Source organism: Cephus cinctus, unplaced genomic scaffold, assembly GCF_000341935.2.
Source record: "Cephus cinctus unplaced genomic scaffold, Ccin1 Ccin1_scaffold0215, whole genome shotgun sequence".
NCBI lineage: Eukaryota > Metazoa > Arthropoda > Insecta > Hymenoptera > Cephidae > Cephus > Cephus cinctus.
In genome coordinates, this window is record NW_014332933.1 from 1,337,819 (window position 1) to 1,343,532 (window position 5,714).

A 5,714-nucleotide genomic window follows, 5' to 3' on the forward strand; every position below is an offset into this window, starting at 1 on the left:
GGGGGGGGGGATCGGGAGAGAGTGGGGAGGGGCAGGGAAAGAGTATACATTCGCGATTGGTATTCCACGTAAAATTGGTATCTCGGTACTGTACTTCGAGAAAGTTTGCGAGTATCGACGAAAGGAGAGGTAAAATGAAAAATGAAGAAAATACAAAAAAAAAAGGGTTTTCTCGGTAACGTCCGCTTAACGTTCGCCGATCCAGATACGCGAAAAGAAAAAAAAAAAAAAAAGAAAAACTTGGCGGGCATAGTTTTCCCCGAGATCTTATCTGCGGGTACTGCCGAGAGAAAGGTACTCGAAACTTTGCGCGACTGTCGAAACACGAGGAACAAGAAAAAGAGAAAAAGTGACGCGAGAGAAAAGTCGAGAAGAGACCTAATCGATAAAAAAAAAGTTTTCTCGATAAGGTAAACTTCGTTTGGTCCTCTTTAGTTGAGTTTACTTTTAAATCGTATTACGATATCTTTTTTTATTTACGTAGAAATTATTCCGATCCCCCTATCGACCCCCCCGTCCATCTGACGGATTAGTAATTTCGTAAATTCAATTCCGATAGAAAATAAATTTAAAATTCTGTTCAGCTGAGCCAAGCAAGGTAGAGAGGATCCGACGCGAATAATAATAACAAGAAAAACAATAATAAAAGAAAAGATGTGAAAAAAAAAGAGAATAACGTAGTATCCCAAAGAGAGACTCTCGGTCGAGCTAAGAATTACTTCGAGCGGCCAATAAGTCAGCCGGGGCCAGGTCAGTCACTCGGTCGAGGATGCCGAAGATATTTCAGCCTTGTCTCGAGCAGTCAGAACCGGAAGTGCCCATTGTATTCGTACCCATGCTTCCGTTCCTTCAAAAATATTCGAGTCGATATATCGGACGATCCTCGTCGACCGTAGAAAAGAAAGGAGGCTGGTAGCTCGATCGATCGGTGTACCGGTATGTACCATCCTGCGTTCAGACTCCGAATCGTAACTTCCGGTAGATCCCTGCGCATCCTGTTTCTGTGCCGCAACAGCAGACGCCGCGAAGCAGTGGCACCACCCGAAGACTTAGCCGCCAATCAGAAGCCAAGGAAGTACGACGGTGACGCAAAGCGCAGCCAGGCAGCTCGCGCACATCGCGAGGGGACTGGCGGCAGCTTCCGGTTCCGTTTCGATCGCGTACTCCTCGTCCCTCTCGAATTCGCGGACCTCGACGTCACACCGGAAACAGACTCTGGCACTCTTGAGATGCGAGCTGTCTCTTCTGAGAAAGAGGGCCGAGCCCTTCCGGTCCAATTTCCATCCCGGCTCCTGAAGCAGCATCCTGGTCATCATCTTTCGCGATCCTCGATAACCACTTCCTCTGTAGATCCAATAATCAATTTTTCAAAATTTCGAAAATTTTTCTTTATTCTCTTCCCCTCTCCTCGATAGCACCGGTCGCTTCCAGTCGACAAAGCTTCTCTTTGTCCCGATGATGATTCTCCCAGCACTTTGTTTATACTCGGCGATATCTGTAAGTGGAAAACAAAGAGACCGTCAGTAATGATAATAATAATAATACCAGGAAATTCCGAGTCAAAGTTCAACCAAAGAGCTCCGTGACACGAATGGAAGTACTAAGTAGAGTAAACACATTTTTAGTCCTCCGGCTGTTCTCATAATGAAAATTTCCTCTTAAGCCTCGGCTGGTCCATCCTTCTACAGCCTCCATCGTCTACAGCCTCTCTGATCTCAGGCTGGATAAATATTCGTGAAAATACATATCCCGGCCAAGGGTCCAGAGTAGAGCGTTAAAACCTAATTTTACGATTTTTCTAGTTACTTTTTTTTTTATATCCATTCAAGGCTCTCTACATATGGACCACCACGTAAGACCACAGTGAACCAAAAAATTCAACTTCGATGACGCGCGAATACGTCACTTCAATCTCTTTCTATTTTTCCTCAGATAATAAAACCCCGGTAACTCTACTAGCACGCGAATGAAGATTAGAGGATAACTAGTGCGTGACTGGTGTGCACATGGCGCGAGGGAAAGAGAGGATGAAGAAAAAGAAAAAAAATATGAGTGGTTTTTAAAAAAAATGAGAAAAGTCAAAGATCAAGTAAGCAAAGTAACGTAAGTGAGTCGGGGGGGGGGAGGCTGGAGATCAAAAAGGATCACAGAGCCAACCGGGTTATCTCCCAGCTCTTACGGCTTTTGGCACGTGCGTGAAAAGGTGAAACCTAAAGGGGAATCACGCGAGGAAGCAAAAGTTCGACCTTTGCCCCCCGAGACAATTTTCTAATACAGATCCACTCGAACCGCAAAGTATTGGACTCGGCCGAAGCAGAGTGACGTTAGATGGAAATACGAAAGGCTGTAGCGCCTGAACCATTAAAATTCAGCACGGACTGTACCCATTGTAACCGGTTGTGATTTTTCCTTAGGAATAATTATAGCGAAGACAATAGACGCTCGAACATTGATATTAATTTTTCCCTCATGAAATTTCAACTATATATAGGTATATAGATTCGTGCAAGAACAAAGAGACCTTTCGTCGCTGCCTAATAGCCAAAGGAACACGTGATGCTCGCCAAGTGGTGTCAAATGTGTTCTTTCGAAATACGTCTATTATTTGACAGTGCCTTATCGGTGGCCACTGGGCTCCCCCTCGATAGAAGCTACGGAAACGTGACGTAGCTGATACCCCTCCTATCCGTGGTAATGGAATAAAAGGAGAGCGAGAGGGGAGGTAGGAGAGAATGGACGCTGGTCGAAAAGACTTCGGGCGCGAATAAAGGGAGAAGGTGTGGAATGAAGTGGAAGAAAGCGAAGACAGGACTGCGGCTCTTCCCTCGAATGGGTCGTTAGCTGGTTGCATTGAGTGGAGGCGAATGACGGCTGGAACGACAAAGACAACGGGAAAAGAAAGAAAAAAGAATTGAGAAAGAAAGAAATCCTTCGGCTGCTTCGAGCGGAATCGGGCTAAATGCAGTCTCTGGCGCGATAACGAGATTAGGCTGGGTTATCGCGTTATCCCGTGGAGTAACTTCGGGAAAATAATTGAGACAGGCTGGTAGGTTAGGTCAGGGGGGGGGGCAGGGGAGGTCAAATTTTCCTTGCGCGACAAATTCCAGAGAGTCAAGTAGAAGTTCTTCGAAAGAAATATTTTTGTTGAGACAGGCGTGAACACAATTTTTTTTTTTTTTTTTTCAGATAACTCTCCGTGCCATGATAACCGGATGAACCTTTATCTACTGATGACTGTAGTGATAACACGTATGATTAATAATTATTAATGATACGGACAGAAGACATAAAAATCCGAAATTCGTTATCTCTACGATTTCAGTATAGATCATTAAATTATTTCTTTATCTCGTTATCGTCTAATCGATATCATCAAGAATCCGCGATAAACTACTTTTTCTTTTTATATCCCCCTCCAGTAGAACCTGCTCCGTCTTTGACGGTACTTCTCGGTCACTGGGTCTACGAATCCAAGCAACCTGATCCTATTTCTATGGCTCGACTGGAACTTTATCGGTGATTCGATGCAAATGACGTCAGCGGCTGTTGGATGCACCGTAGAGGAAGATACAGGACGATTCAAAAGTTCGAGCAGCCAAACAAGAGCGGAGGCTGTGGCGTGTCTCGTCGTTTATAGACTTTGGGATAGTCAACTTGGTTCACGTGAAAACCCCTTATGGAGCGAATGGGGTCCAGGATCAGGTGACGGGCAATATAAGAAGGGAAAAGAGGTGGGGGGGGGGGTGAAGTACTTAACGAGGGTCAGTGGGTGGTGGGGCGGATGCCCAGTGCAAAGTGCAGCTGCGTGCAACGACCCCAGAGGGAATTGCCAATTCGCCTGATAAGGATTTAGTTCTGTGGGGGGGGGGTCAGAGGGAGGGGGGTGGCTCCTCCAGTTACCAGTTTCCGGTATAACGACCACTAACTTAACCCAACCCTTGTCCATGTCGATACTGAGTGCACTGAAGCAGTTGGTGTACCACCGGGTATTATATATATATATATATATATATATACGTGTATATAGGAAATGATAACCCAGACATTTACTGATAACAGAAAATTGCTCCACCTTCCCAGATTCTTCCAAGTGCATGAAATCATCTCAGAGGCTGAGATTCTATTTCGTAATGCTTTCTCCGTTCCTTCGTCCGGAATGTAATAATCGAGTGCGCCTCTTGGCACGGTAAGGGTTCTTCCTCGGTGCTTGTATTTCTTGCACTGGCTGCGCCGATGCACCGATGCACCGGATGCACCGGCGAGAGGAGGAGCTCCTTACGTGAAGTTAACGAAACTGGATATTCCTTGGGAGTATTGAAGACTTCGCCGACAGAGGCGAAGCCGAGCGATGAGAAAATTCGGGAACCGTGAAAGTTCCGTAGTGGAAAGCAATCGTCTGTGTTCATGTCGAGAAAGTAGAAGGGGGGAGAGGGAACGAAAGAGAAAAAGAAATGGGAAAACTCGTGGAATCGTAAGAGAAAAATAAAAGTGGAAGCCGACGGGGTTTCTGTATGCCAAAGTGCATATCCACAGGGAGAACTATATATATATATATATAGATATAGAATAGGCGGGTATATAGGGGGACTGTATAGATCGAGAATAGTGAACACAAGTGACAAGGAAAGTTTTGAAGAACCTCTTTGTAAATTAAGAAAAATATTGGCTTCTCCGGTGAAACGATAAATATTTCACGAAAGCTTGACAAAGTCCAGCTACGTATTTGATCTGAAGTATTTAAACAAGAATCTACCAAACGACCCGCTCGAGACGGTCAAGTGGCTTTAAGGCGAGTACACACTCCTGACTGTTAGTTTATTTACTTCCGAGAGTCGACACTCTGTGATAACGAAATTCGACCGATCGCTCATTCCGAGGGACAAAGCATGGACGTTATCCGTGAGTCGAACCGTGAACAATGGTTTACATGGAAATCCGGGTGGGCGTGTGGACGCGCTTTTAGGTTTAATTGCGCGATGGAAAATGACGATATTAATAAAAGGTCGCGTCAGTCGGTGATATTGAAATTTAATAATAAAACTGCAGGACCGGCAATCCCCATTGAAGCATTGGGCCATTCGGAAACACGGTCCCCGATCGCTTTGAAATTTCCCTTTGCCAACATTAATTTCCAAAGCTCAAAATTACCCCGGGACGTCTCTACGGGTCGTCAAGAATCATCCCAAACGCGAGCATGTATATTTTTCGTATTCGAAATAACAAGTAAAATACAGAATAACGCACTCACTGAATCGGACAGTATCCGTTCGTTTCCAAAAAAAAGTAGGCCTGACACAATTTTTCCTTCCGCGAGTCAAGCAGCAAAAAAGCATTACTTTCAAATCCAGCCGCCACTGATACACGTGCACGCAGTCGTAAAAAAAATAATCCAATATCTAACTCAGTCGTTCGACCAGGAACAACGCTATCGCGTGAAGAATAAGATCTTAAAAAATATTTTTTTTTCCAACCCGTCCCTTATCACCCAAAAAACTTCAGCGGTTGCCAAACTCCCAGGCAATCCCCGAGTCACCGCAACCAGGCAGGAGAGGCCTTAACGGGGCGCAATTGGACGATTGCGAAGACAAAAATGTACTGGACGACATTTATTTTGGAAACTCCCACGACATTACGGGCTCCCACTCAGTAAACTTTTACGCAGCCGGTGCACGAGGCAAATTTCCCATTACGTCGAGACTTCCTTGTTCTTGGAG

At 45.1% G+C, this 5,714-nt stretch overlaps 1 protein-coding gene and 2 long non-coding RNA genes across 7 annotated transcripts in view; 1 reads left to right on the top strand and 2 right to left on the bottom strand.

Moving 5' to 3' along the window:
* Positions 1-5,714, bottom strand: part of LOC107265120 (sestrin homolog) — a 124,566-nt gene that overhangs the window by 67,023 nt on the left and 51,829 nt on the right. The window lies entirely within an intron of this gene.
* The window catches only part of LOC112493993, an 18,385-nt gene that overhangs the window by 8,950 nt on the left and 3,721 nt on the right, over positions 1-5,714 (top strand). The window lies entirely within an intron of this gene.
* The window catches only part of LOC107265126, a 13,433-nt gene continuing 9,170 nt past the window's right edge, over positions 1,452-5,714 (bottom strand). The window contains exon 2 of the long non-coding RNA XR_001537109.2: positions 1,452-1,495. This is a non-coding gene — a long non-coding RNA (uncharacterized LOC107265126). The remainder of the gene's footprint in view (positions 1,496-5,714) is intronic.